The 14,939-nt window shown below is 37.4% G+C and overlaps 1 protein-coding gene and 1 long non-coding RNA gene across 5 annotated transcripts in view; one reads left to right on the plus strand and one right to left on the minus strand.

Moving 5' to 3' along the window:
* The window catches only part of LOC140513315 (uncharacterized), a 29,627-nt gene extending 18,319 nt beyond the window's left edge, over positions 1–11,308 (minus strand). The window contains exon 1 of the long non-coding RNA XR_011970136.1: positions 11,153–11,308. This is a non-coding gene — a long non-coding RNA (uncharacterized lncRNA). The remainder of the gene's footprint in view (positions 1–11,152) is intronic.
* The window catches only part of TENM3 (teneurin transmembrane protein 3), a 3,393,579-nt gene that overhangs the window by 2,165,166 nt on the left and 1,213,474 nt on the right, over positions 1–14,939 (plus strand). The gene's annotated exons all lie outside the window — the stretch shown is intronic.

The raw sequence follows: 14,939 nt of genomic DNA on the forward strand, positions 1-14,939 counted from the left end.
AATTGTAGCCTGACTGGATTAAAATGTAATTAAAAAATAAATGGAGATACAAAAAATACAGATACCGTTACATTTGTTTTTAATTGTCAACATGCAACCCATGGGGATCTTTATGAAAAGATTTGTAGTGTATTATTTGAGTATGATACACAGGGCTAGTGTTAAGGAATGAATGTAAGGAGTTGAATACAATTTTGAGTATAATATCTTCAACCTTTCCTCTCTCTGTTTCATTCATTACAGTAATAAACTGTGATGTTCAGAATAACAGTATTATGAATTTGAAGCATCCTGAATTATCCTTCAATTCAGCTATCACTTATTAAGCACTTGCCTTGTGCTAGATCCTAAGTTAAACAGTGAATAAACGTCTGGGCCTGGGGTAAGGAGGCTCTGAGTTCAAATCCAGCCACATACATTAACTCTCTCTCTGTGACCTTGGACAAGGCATTTCTGTTTGCCTCCGTTTCTTTAGTTCTAAAGTGAAGATATCAACACTTACAAGGTAGAGAGGATCAGATAAGTAAAGTGCTTATTTAGCATACCACTTGACACATATCTTCCTTCTTCCACCCCCATATCTAAAAAATGTATATGGTTCTAGAACCTAAGTCAGGGGTGGGGAACCTGTGGCCTTGAGGCCACATGTGGCCTTCTCAGTCCTTGAGTGAAGCCTTTTGACCGAGTCCAAGTTTTAGAGAACAAATTCTTTTATAAAGGAGATTTGTTCTGTGAAGTTTGGATTCAGTCAAAGGGCTACACTTGAGGACCTAGAAGGCCATGTGTGGCCTCATTGCCTCAGGTTCCCCACCCATGATAAAGCACATATATATTTTTTAAAAAGACATAGTCCTTGCCCTCAGACACCTTGCATTTGTCTTAGGGAGGAGATTATAACATGTATGCAGACAAGTAGAGAACAAAATGTTATGTGTTCAAAGGAGAAATCAGACAATGTGCTCAAGAATTGCCAAAGAGGGAAAGAACATTTATAGTTGGTGAAACCAGGATAACATTCCTGGGAAAAACTACAACTTAGCTTAGTCTTTCAGGAAAAGAATAATTCTGAAAGGGAAGACTGCATCCCAGCTCTGGCAGAGAGTCTAATCCAACAATGAGACGTGGGACAGACCAGGTTCAGGGAATTACTTGTAGTCTGGTTTGGTCACATCCAGGGAAACATTATTCCATGCCTGCCTGTACATACAGGGGAGCAATGTGGAATAAGCCTAGAAAAGTAAGGTGGACCTGACTGATTGTGGCAAGTCTAAAAGGCTAGTTCAAGAGTCTGCATTTTTGCCATTAGGCAATAGAGAGTCACAGAAGAGTGATGTGGTCAGATCTATGCATTCAGAAGACTAGTTTAGTATTTGGGGGAGAATTGGATAGGAAAAGAGGAAAGACTGCAGACAAGGGCCAAGATTTAGGATTTAGGATTTAGATTAGATTAATCTAGATTAGCACTTATGAGAAAATGATCTAAAGTGCTACCAGTGAAGGAGAGGGAAAAAAATGGATATAAAATATGTTGTAGAGGGAGAATGAACAAGATTTCAGAAGTGATCAATTAAGGAAGTGAAGGAGGAATGAAGGAGAAGCTTTGCTGGCTTGTAGGATGGGTAGTCCCGCCAAGAAAAATTGGAAAGGTGGGTGGAGGAGAGAATAGTATACGTTCACTCCTCTAAGTTTTATTACATTAATTATGAATTCTATGTAATGGTATATAGAGAAAATTTTATATATATATATATATATATGTATGTATGTATATACATATATATGTACATATATATATTAATAAGGGACGATCGCTTAGATTTTTAACCCAGCAAGTTGTAGTGTGAATGGTGAAAGCAACTTTTCACAGCCAGAATCTAAAGGAAAAGTAGGTAGCTGACATTTTAGGGGAGCTTTGTATATGCTCTAGTGTCCAGAGGGGATATTGCAAGCTACTGAAAAGTGAAAAGTCTTGCACATGTGCAAAATAGGGAGGAAAAAGGTTAAGAACATCACCACCTGGTGGCTCACATAGATACTGCATTCTGGGTTGCTCTTAACCCACCTACCTTGGCTAAAAATAATTATAGGAGCGTAAGCTTGTCCAAGTGTTTTCCATGCATGAGCTCACTTGGTCTTTGAATAGCTCCTGTGAAGTAGCTGATACTGTTTCCATTGTATATATGAGAAAACTGAGGCAAAGACACTCAGTCAGTGTCACACATTCAATATATGTCTGAGGCAGGATTCAAACTGGAACCTTCCTGACTGCACCTTGAATTCTGTCCATTACACTACCTAGCTGCCACAAGGTTGCAGTTTAATTCTTGTGAAAGCTGTCACATGTTTAAAGGAGGTAATACCAAGCCTAATGGCGCAGGATAGAAGCAAATCGTAGAAGCCTATACGATATTTACTAATTCAGGAATATGGACTGGTACATTCACATTCACAGTTAACACATATTTTGCTACATATAGCCAATGTTCCGGTGCAGTGCATCACACCTTTAAAAAATAGTTGTTGAATGTATATAGTTAACTGTAGAAGTCAATTCTGTAAGTACATAAGCAATGTTTATGTTATGCAACCACATGATTTTGTAGCTTGGCTTATTTTTTTGTTTGTTATTGAGGCAGTTGGGGTTAAATGATTTGCCTAAGGTCATATAGCTAGTATGTGTGTGAAGCTAGATTTGAACTCAGGTTTTTGTGATTCCATGTGTCATCTAGCTGCTCTTTGGCTTATTTTTTAAGTGACTCATATTTAAAAGGAGAAATTCACTTAGAGTTGGAAGAAAATTTCCTAGGAGAGAAATTTTTCCAGAAGGTGAAAGAAATTGGGTATGTAAAAAGGGAAAAGTGAAGGCAAAAATCACACCCAGGAACCAAAAGGCATCATTAGGAATGGAATCAGTCCTTGTGATCATGATGAAAACCTTTGGATAGAGGTAAAAATAGCAATGGAAAACAGTAGACAATAGGATTCACATTCATTTTGTGTCCTTTTATTTCAGTATTTTAAAAGCTCTATGATTCCATAAGTCTGACAACATACATTTCTCTGAAGCAGGACAACTTCCCTTGTATATGGACCCTCTTCCTAAGAGAAATTCATGAACTGTGCCACCCCCAAAAAAATTGACCCATCTGAATTTAAAAGCACTGATCCATTAAACAAACAATGAGTTATGGAGGCCACATTTGAAAATTCTTCTTCATCTTTCCATATATTTCTCAATTGTTGGCATAGCTTTGTGAAACCAGGATTATGTCTGACCTGGGATGAGGCTGGGAAGGGGAATAAAGTAAAGGAGGACATTTTATTGGAAATCAATAAATAAGTTGTTTTTAATGAGATGACCAAAGTTCTATCAATTCTACCTCCAATCTCTGTATCCCATCCCTCCCCTTATTATATCCATTTTAACCTTACCACTTTCAAATAGATAGTGCCTCTTGCCTGGATCATTGTAATAGCATTCCAACTTGACTTTGCTAACTCCAGACTCTCCCCTCTCCATTCTGTCTTTCTTTGTTTAACAACAATAACCGACCTTAGGTACTGTTTCAAGCTTCGAGAAGCTTTTTGCATTCATTATCTTTTTTGACCTCCACATCAGCCCTGTAAGGTACTCTGTGTCCTCTGTCGTTGCTGTGGGTTTTTACAGATAAAGAACATGAAACTGGGAGAGATGACAGGACTTGTGGACTTCTAGCTCATACAACCATGCACAGGTAGCTATTAAACGTCAGAATCAGTACTCAAACCCAGGGTTCTCCTGACTCTCAGTCTTCAGCTGACATACACTCAGAATATTCTTTGTGATGTGTGGGTTTGGTCAAGTGGTCATCTTCTCAAAAGTTTTCAGTGGCCCTCCGTTCTCCTTAGATTATATCTTCAGAATTGAGTTCAATGTGCCTTTTTAATTTTGTTTTATGAAGAGCCCATTTGCTTTTCCTATCCTTCATTCAGAGTAGATTATTCATAGCTCCTACATCTCATTAAGCCCTTTCCTATCAAACCACAGGTGATGTTTTCAACCAGGACTGATGCTCTTAGAGGCCTTCTGAAAATCGTTTGACGTAGAGTCAGACAGGATGTACTTTGGGGATGCTTGAGATTTCTTCAATTGTTTGACCTCCAAATGATTTCCTTAACATAAACTTTAGATTCACCAAGAAGCCATTATGTATTCTATGTGGGTATTTCTTATTTCTGGATATTCTCTCTACTTATGCATATCACAAGTCTTTCATACTTTAGTAGACAGTTTGATGATTTATGTTCATTGTTCCCTTGCTAATTAGTATGTCTGAACTTAGCCTTGTATGCTGTTTGTTTGTTTGTTTTTTTCAAGTTGTAGTGGTGAATCCTGTAATCTCTACCAATTGCAAGCATTTGTGGTCCAAGTCAGTTGCTACCACCTCCATGATCCATGTCTGCTGGACATCATCCCTCTTTCTATCAGCTTCGCAGTCCTCTCTATTTGGCTTCTATATGCTTAAATATTCTCATCCTAATAGCATACGATCATAGATTTTAAAATAGAAAGAGTCTTAGAGGTCATCTAATCCAAACCTCTCATTCATGGATGAGAAAGGTCCAGAGAGTTTAAATATTTTTTTAAGGCTGCAGAAGTTCATGAATTGTAAGTCTAGGATTTGAGCCTAAGTCCTTTGACTCAAAATCCAACACCCTTTCCATCGAACAGTGCTTCCTTTCTGTTACTTCAATTATAGATTTAGAGCTGGAAATGAACTCAGGGGTCATCTAGTACAGATATCATGAACTCCTTTGGCACCTTAGTAGAGTCTATGAACCCCTTCTTAGAATATTTCTTTCCTATATTCATAATTGAAGAAATGATCAATTTTAGTTAGAGATGAATGAAAATAATGTAATTTTTTCCATACAAGTTTACAAGTGCCTTGAAATCTGGCCACATACTTGATCTAATTCAATGTTACAGGTGAAGAAACTGAGGCAGTTAATTAACTTGTCTTAAGTCATATAGATGACATGTTAAAATCAGAATTTGAACTCGTGTCATGTAATTCTGAGTCCATTTCCCTTTCCACTCCACTGCCCTATCATGAATCACAGCCCCAAATAAACCAGATGCCTTGTTTTTGCTGCCTTGGTCTATTTTGCTTTCAACATCATAATTTGGCTTCTACTCATTTCCTTAGGCACCTCCAGTTTTCACTATCTCTGTGAATGTTGTTTGTGAATGCTGATTACTTTATGTATCTACCTTTTTTCTTTGCCTAATTAGTTTACAAAAGCAAACTACATATCCTGCTGCATTAGCTTGTCCTACTGTTGTATCCTTTAAAAGTCTGTCCCAACATTCTTTTAAGAGATTATTCTTTTCCTTAACCCTTTTTTAAAAACTTCAATAATGAGTTGATCATTCCCATAATTAACTCACAGCAGAGGAAAAAAGTAATAACATCTCTATTTGCCAACAAATCCGGTGTACAATTTTTTTTTTTCTCCTACTATGACGTGGACTACCCATACCAGAAACACTGGGCTCATCATCTGGTTTCCTTCTGCTTTCTCTAATATCTGTGGCTTTACTCTCTCTACCCTCCATGACTAGGATAGACTATACAGCTTTAGCATCTTCAATTGTTGAACTCCTTCCCTGCCTCAAAGGCTTGCGTGAAGACTTTCCTAACATCCCTGAGCCTACCCACTGGCAGAAAGTGATTCCTTCTACCTAAAATGTTTCACGTTGGGTTGTTAGGTCTCCTATAAATTTCTGGCAGTGTGTCTCATATGCTAGATAATTCTCTTTATGATATATCCCCATGCCCACTAGGTTGAAAGGACTACACAATGAGGACATGGATTTGTCTGTTTTTCCCTAGGACCTTAAGCATTTTGGAGGGGATGGTTGAGGTGAACCTGTGATTATCCAGTGTAGGGACTTCCCACATCAGGAAACTCCCTCTGTTACTGCAATATGGAAACTTTTCTGCAACATAAAGTCTTCTTAGGTGCCTAGAGGAACAAAAGGTTACAATTTGCCAGCATCGTAGTCAGTAGGTGAAAGAGAAGGGACTTCAAAGCAGAACTTTCCAACTCAGAGGCCAGCCTTCTATTTGCTCTACCATGTCCACTCTCACCTTGCACAGAGTGTTTAATAAAGGATTACTGAATCTATGAAATACGTTTCCCCACCTGGAAATAAGGAGTCCATTACTAATAGAAAATAAAAGGATTCTGTATTCCATAACCAAAATATATATATACATTACAGCTGTAAATACACGCACAAACACACACACATACACACACACACAGCTGACTTATTTATTATGTTTCATTCACAAAATATTCTAGGCAAGTCACTTCTCTGGTTTTTCCAAATCGTACATTCACATTAAGGCAAATGAAAGTCATGTAACTCTGCAGCCAATACTGGGATATTAATTTTAAATCATGTTCTACATGTTACATTACTTTTTTCCCATTTTGACCAAATTAATCACTTTACTTCAAATTTTCAAGAAAATCATAACTGAATGGCATAGATAAGACATTAATACTTCAAAAATATTCTAAAATAAGATATTTTAAAGCAGTGCAATTCACGGTTGCACTAGACTATGATCTAGGAAGAAATATCTTAAATACTAGATAACATTAAAGTGTTAACACCTGCACACTAGCTTTTCATTTCTAAGGGAGGTCCAAGTGTGAAGATCAAGACGAACCTAATAGGAATGTACAGATGTTAAAATCACTTCTCCAGGTGTGATGGCTGCTGAGCTGAGGACTGCTCCTCTCCCAGACTCTCTGCTATCCTAATTTAAAGCACACTTTTTCTTTTTTCCTATCAGAACCATCAAAAGAACCTTATTGGGAATAGCACTTGCTTGTCAAATTAGTACATTCCCCATTGAATATGAGTTAAAGTTACATGATGTAAATTTGTACTCTGAATTCAAATTTTAATCAAGGATGAAACAAGCAATCCCTATAGTTTTAGCTATTCTGTAGAACTATGTTCAAGAACCACTGGAGAGCCACATCGATTCATCTCTCCTGGGGATGTGACAGTACGAAACTCTGGTATGTTTGTGGCTAACAGGATACAAAGAACAGATTTTTCACTTCCGAATGTAAATAGGTTCAACCAAGGTATACTATACCCCATGGGAGCACCTAAATATTTTAACAAGAGAAGTAGAGAATTGAGGACAGAAAATCTACCACTGGCTTCCAGAGCGTAACCACAGATAAAAAATTGATTGCATTTCTGTTGCTTTGAGAGGTTTCCAGATAATGATTTCTTATTTCTAAATTGCAGCATGACATTGAAATTGTAAGTTGATGTAATGCCACCTATGTCTAGAGGTGGACCATAGCAAAATCAATATGCTATATCTCTTCATTCACAGATGTTCATGAACCTGGGCATATAGATAATGAAGTTTATTTATTCAATTATACACTGCTGTCACCAAATAATAGAACAAAAATAGGCTTTTACTGCCCAAGACATTGATGACATATGGCATTTCTAGAGAGTTAATTGTTTTTCTGATCAGGGTGCCCAGTATTGTTTAAAAAGCTCGAAATAATTTTCTATGGGAACATTCAGCCTGAGATGCAGCCTGGAGAGTAAGAGTTTATTGAATCTAAAATTGTATCAAATGCATTAGTGGTCAGAGGTGTTTCCATAAACGTTGTAAAGCATGTTACAAACAGCCATGTTACTCATAACTCAAAGAGTTTAAACCTTTTTTTTTTTTCCCTAAGTAGAGAGGCTAGATGCCTGTCTGGAGTGTCTCTTCAATTTTCTAAGAAATTGTATGTGAAAATGGGATGTGTGCCAAAAAGCAAATGAGCATCTCTGGAGCTCAAATGTACTTCATATGAAATTTGAAAACACACATGGGTTGGCCAGAAGACACTTTTTCTACAAACCACAAAATGGAATTCTCTCACTTCCTCACACTAGGCACACACAAGGGGCTGGATTTCCTTCTCCAGGCTAATGGAGTACATCAGTGAGAATATCCAAAGCTTCATCATGTTTTACACTAACAGGTGAAGGTTATTCTAAATGAAATGGGTGAATGGATATGCATTATTATGGGGAGCAATTCCCTATTTTGCAAGGGAAAAAATGCACAGCAAAAACTTGACACAAACCAAGGAATGATGATTCAGTTTGAAACTTAGTGTTGATATGCCTTATAAAAACAACTTGACATTTGAGTCTTTTAACAGCTACTTTATCACATGAATGTCTCCAGTGATTACTTTCCCCATAGAAGCTAACAAAGAAAGACACCAAAGGAAGTCGTGGTTCCCATCTAGAAAAGTGCAAGGGTGTGATGAATATACATTCCCTGCACTTGTTGGAAAGGAGTACAGTTGTATGAAAAATGCAGACTGTATGAGAGCCATTCAAATGCATTCAGCAGCTCTCTGTATCAAACAAAAGTTAATTATGTCAATTATTTTGCACTGAATCTTAACCTCTCTGTGGGGTTTTCTGGTGACCGAATTAGGTTGAGTTTTGAATGTTATAGTCCAGTATTAAATTACCACCTTCTTTCCACCATTATCTACGATTGAATATGTATGTAGGCAAAAGTATCTCCTTGTGGCTGGCTAGGTTAGTAAGCTACTGCCTCTGCATTTTAGGGCAAAGGCATGACTTCATTCAATTTCTAGATCAGTTAGTTGGGTATTTTTTGGGGAATAGGGGGCAGGGAGGGTTATTATTATTATTTTTTTGTCCTTCACAGTGTGACAGCTCTAAATCTGGAAGAAATCTCAGAGTCCTCACTAGTCTAACTACCCATTTTATGGATGTCCAAAAAGATTGAAATTTTTGGCCAAGGTAACACAGTAAGCTTCAGAGGAAGGAATACAATCCAGGTCTAATAACTGGGTTGGTGCTCTTTCCTGAATGGCTACTTTATTTGGCAAGTGTGTATCTCAGTCAAGAGACAACTTTGATTCATTGATAAGGCAAATATGTCATATGGAATAGAAAACTGACCTTGGAGTCAAGACTTGAAGTCTAGTTCCTCTTCTGTCATAGATACTGGATACATGTCCCTGGAAAATCCACTCAGCCTCCTTAGACAACTCTCAAATATCAGTTACACATTAGTTGCTGATCTGCTTTGGTGAAGGGACTTTCTACTCCAGAAACTGTCTTACACCAATGAAATTTCAGATATTCTGTTCCCACCCCCCAAACACACTGCCACTCTTTCTCAAAAGGGATTTTTTTTTTTAAATGGTCTTAAAGAGGGCACTAAGGCAAGGCAGGGTGATTCCATCATTCTACTTGAAAAAAAAATTAGCAGGTCTGCAGCATCATCTTTCAAAAAAAAAAAGAAAAGAAATTTTATTTCACATTTTTAAAGAAATGCGCTATAGACTTATTCTATTCACCAAGCATTTATTATGTAGATTGTTAGAATTCAGAACAGTTTTGAAGATAATGGATTATTATGAGTCACACTACCTATTCTGCCTAGCCTAATGCCCTTTCTGTGACATTCATACATACTAGGATACATTTGAGAGGTTAAAAACTATACCAAAAATGGTGGATTCTCTCTTGACAGTCCTCATTTCTAATCTGAGATGTGACAACCTTTCTAATTTTCAAGTTATTCTTAGAGACTTATTTTCTAGTTATATAATTTATGAAGATCACAGATTGTATGACTCCAGTCAGAGTTGTAATATTATCAGTTTCTTACAAAATGGAAAATGAAGTGTGTGATTTTTCTCAGTGACCTTCCCCAGAAGCCATCTCCAAGGAAAGTTGTATCTCTAGAACCACAAGCAGAAAATAATTTACTCAAGATGTTTTGGGGGTATTTACCAGTATGACAGTAACAGAAGTTTAAAAGGCAAGTGAATGTTTTGAGTACTGATCCTACCTGCTGAAAGAAGTGCAATTTAGTGAATTTTCTTGGGGTGGGAAGGGGTAAGTAAAATGATATAGATGGGACATGGTGTGGTAGAGTGGAAATGTCAATAACTGTCGAGTCAGAGAGCTTGATTTCAAATCCCACTTCAGGTGACCTGGGTTGAAATCCCATATCTACGTGACCTTGGCCTTTGCTTCCTTGGCCTCAGTTTCTTTATCTGTAAAAGGAGATAGCTGGACTAGCTTGTCTACGAGGTCTTTTCCATCTCTTGACTTATGGTGGTCTCTAAGATTTTAAATCCCTTCTTGGACACAGAATGGCAACAGAATTTGGCATTGGTTGTGGAGTTGGGAAGAAGTGCAAAACTTACTATTTAATTGACACTAAACAAATTACTCAACCTTTCTATACCTCAGTTTCTTGGTGTGCCTCTAAGAACTCTTCCTGTTTTAAATATATGAACCCTCTCTTCGCTTCTGAGTATAGAGCTTGAGAAAACAGATTGAAAGTGTTTTTAATCTTAAGTACTTAGGACTGATAGTGTATTTACCTAGTGCTAATTTGATTTACAAATACTTGCATAGGTGGGATTTTTATTTGAATTTGTATTGCCAGCCTGTCAATCAGAACCAACTACCAAGTAATCCCAATAGGTTTGGAGGCTTAAGAGAGAGGAAGAATTAGTTTAGATGTCTGGGAATACAACTAGAGGGTGAAATTGTGTTATTAAGGTTAAAACTGAGTGTATGGGGGAGAGGATATTAATGACCACGGAAATGTCAAACCTACCATTTGATTCCACTTTCAAATATTCTGTGGTTATTGATCCAATGAGATATTAAATGTAAATTGCTGGGCAAACCTTAAAGCCTATGCAAATGTCAGGTATCATACTCACCATTTTCATCATCGCTGCTGTCATTGTATGATGAGAATGTAATAACGATCTATATTTTTGGTACCTCTTTATGGTTTATAAAGTGATTTTTCTGACAAATCCAACGGCTGTGGTAGGTAGTATGTCATTAGCCTCATTTTGCAAATACTGGAAGAAGTGGTACTCTCAAGTCTACATATCCTGTAAACAACTGAAATAGTCATAAACCCTGTGTTCTTTATTCAGTTGTCATCCTTCTCCACCTGTCCACTGTGGGCGGCACTCGTCTTCTCCTGCTAGATGGCTTTTCCTCTCTACAGCTACAGAACATTACTCTCTTCTCCATGAGTTAACTTACCTTCTCAGTCTCCTTGGCTAGCTCATCTTCTCAATAAAACTCCATCACTATGGATGTTCCTTCAAGGCTCTCATCTAGGCCCTCTTCTTTCCTCTTATTATAGTCTGTCTTTCTTGGTGACCAGACCAGTTTTCGTAGGTCTATTTATCAGATGATTCCCAGTCCTAACTTCTTTTCTAAGCATTAATAATCACTCATTGTTGTTCATTCATTTCCATTGTGTCCAACTCTTTGTGACACCATTTGGGGTTTTCTTGGCAAAGATATTGGAATGGTTTGACATTTCATTCTCTAGCTCATTTTGCAGATGAGGAAACTGAAGCAAACAGGGTAAAGTGACTTTGCCCAGGGTCTCACAATTTGTAAGAGTGTGAGGCCAGATTTGAATACAGGAAGATAAGTCTTCTTGACTTCATGCCCAACACTCTACCCACTGTACCACCTAGCTGCCTTATCAATACCATATCAATAATTGCCTATTTGACATTACAAATTAGATTTCCCAGAAATATATCAAACACATGTTCAAAAGGTAAATGCAAATTTTTTTCTCCAAAACCTACCCCTTCTTCTAATCTTCCATATTTCTGTCCTAGATTCTCAGATTCATAACTCTGACATTATCCTGGTCTTCTTGGTCTCCCTTAGCCACATTTCTAATCAGTTTCCAAATCTTGCCCTTTGTCTCCCTACAATAGTTCTTGCATATGACACTTTCTGTTCACACAGCAGTCATCTTCATTCAGGCTTTCCTCATCTCTTGCCAACCTTATTGCCGTAGCCTCTTCATTGGTCCTCACACCTCAAGTCTTTCCCCTCTTCAGCACATTCTCCCCACTGCTGTCTAAAATGTTTTTCCTTAAGTATTAATTGACCATGTCAACTTTTTTATTCAGTAAAAGAAATGGGCTTTCTATTGCCTCTAGGATCAAATGTAAACTCATCTGTTTAGCTTTTAAAACCCTATGCAACCTTCTAGCTTTGCTTTACATTACCCCCCTTTCCACAATTGGCAGTGGATTTCTATTTCTCACATAGAATTCCTTGTCTCCATGCCATTTTCTGTCTCTGTCCTCCATACCTGGAAGGTACTTCTTTATCTCCACCAAACAGCATCCCTTTCTTCCTTCAAGGTGAAGCTCAGGTACTGTTTTTTTCCCCATTAGCCTCTCCTGATGTCCCCAACATCTAACTCCCTCTCTAACTCCCATGTCTTTAGTTACCAGTTTGTATTTATTCTCCATGTCTGCAATCCATGTCCTTGTTGTCTCTTCCATTAGAATTTAAATTTCTTGTGAGTAGGGATTGTCCCATTTATTGTATTTATATTCCCAACACTTAACAAGTATTTTTCATGGCTACAGCTGAGGTTTCCTGACTCCCATTTTAGAACCCTTCAATGCAGCCCTACTGTTTCTCCAGAATCAAATTGACCACCACTTTATTTATCTTTAAATCTCTGCCTCAGCTGAAAATGCTTATCCCAGTCCAGTTACAAGTGACAGCATTGACTTTTAAAGTATAATGAGACTTTTGAGAACTAAATTATAACAGTTAACAAAAATTTCATTACACAAAAAACTCAACTAGAATTAAAATATGTCTCGTAATTTTTATCATGTAAATCATAAATTCTGCATTTAGGTAGATAGCATGGCATGATTGAGAGAGAGAGCTGGCATTGAAGCCAACAGTGGCTGGATTCTGATCTTACTTCAGACACATACTGGCTGTGTGGCCCGGGGCTTTAGGCTACAGTCTAGGACAGTAAGTTGTAGAGACAATGCTGATTCTCATTGGTAGGGGGAATTTCCTCACTTGGCCTTTTGAAATAGCAATTACATCATATATCTTCCCCTATAGCCCTTTTTTTGTACTCTGTGGATATCAGTGTTAAAGCCAATAAGATCATAAGAAGTTTATTTTGCATTATATTGCAAAATATATGCTTCTAACTTTGTATATTTTATTATTTTAAGTCTATGGGAGGCTTGTGTCTTTAATAATATTAACCAAATGTTAAATTAATTTTAAGTAGACATTGAGGTAATTCATATACTGAGTGATTGAATTATGTCAAAACATGTAAACTTTAGGCAAGAAGGAGATCATTAAGTTGTATCCACATAATGCCAAAACAAATTGTTGGTTCAATCACTCAACAAAACCATTTTGGGGGGAACAAATCACACTGGCTGTTAAACTGAAATCAATCAATTATTTAGGACATATGTAAACATACTCTAGCTTTATGTATACATTAAGGAGAAAAATCCTGAGAGTTTTCATATATGAATGGCTAAAGGCAATGTCCCAAAGTATAACTAGGGGCAAACTTAACTGTCCCATCCCTCTTCTCACTGACATTTCCAATTTGCGAGTTACATGCACTAGGTAATCATAACTCATATTCTGCATTGTACTTTCCCCAAATTCAGTATGAGACATTGAGTGTCTGCTATTTAAAATCAGTGTGACTTTAGGCAAGTCACATAATTCCCTTAGGCATCAGTTATATCACCTGAAAAATGAGGCTTTTGAACTAGATGACCTTAGAGGTTCATTAAAGCTACAAATTGATGATAGTATGATCATTTCATCTGTTTTTAAACTTACTTAGTGTTGCAAAATGTAGTATTTTAGTTGAGTGTCCTTTTATCCACACAAATACAAAGAGCCACTTTGATTTTTTTTTTTAAATTATCAACTGTCTACCGTGGTAGCTTTAGTCTCATGCATGTTATCTTACATGATCAGCTGCCATTATCTGGAAAACTACCAATGTGCCTGAATTGGAGGGAGAATATAAAAGATAACAGATGAATATCCCTTTCTATCTTTCTGCCCAAGGGATTACATGGATATTCTCCCCACCCAAAGCAAAGAAGTCAAAGAATAAAAATCTTTATGGTTTGAAACACAAATCAGATCTTTGATACTTGAAAGGTCAGTGATCCCTGGATAGCTCCTGCAAGTTCTACCACCACATCTATTAAAGACTCTGCAAAGACAGTTTCTGTCACCACAGTCCTTGATATTATCAAATAGTTCAACATTAGATACTGACATAATTTTATCCATGAAAATAAAATCAAATGAGGTATTAATTTCTGCTTTACTTCTACACCCTGTGGACCATGGAATCTCTCCATATGACTGTAGCAGTAAGCCCCCCAACATACACAGGGGGGGGCAGCTATCACAGGTTCTTAGATCTGCATTCATAAAAGGAAAGCAACTTTCACGGGATTAACAATCACTTTAATCAAGCACATGTATCATTCTTTAACCAAGTACATATACCATTCAGTTAGTTCAGGGAGTCAGTACCCTGAATTTCAAAGAAAATACAGAGAAATCAAAAAATCAACAGACATGGCTTCCTCAGCCTCAATTCAACAAACAATTGGACCCCAACTGCCTGAACATAATTACCCGGTGGGGGAAGCACGACATCTGGGCTCTCAGGGATGGCGGGTGGGGCTCATTGGCAGCTTTCCAGAGTCCTCATCTGGCACTCAAACCTTACAAAAGCTAAGCCCCAAAGTAAAATCTCACCCTCAGAGTATTTATACCTTTTTTAGAGCCAGAGGATATCTCACTTCTTAAGAACCAGTTCCTCATTAACAAAAGCTGCGGGTGTTCCTACAAATCTTCCCTAATCAAACTCCCCTTAGTGGGCAGGCCCATTAATGGGTGGGGAAGATCTTTAATCACATTAACTATACAAATATATATATATATATATATATATATAGTTAAAGAAACTCTTGTTTCTGTACCTTAC

This window comes from Notamacropus eugenii, chromosome 7 (genome assembly GCF_028372415.1).
Source record: "Notamacropus eugenii isolate mMacEug1 chromosome 7, mMacEug1.pri_v2, whole genome shotgun sequence".
Classification (NCBI taxonomy): Eukaryota; Metazoa; Chordata; class Mammalia; order Diprotodontia; family Macropodidae; genus Notamacropus; species Notamacropus eugenii.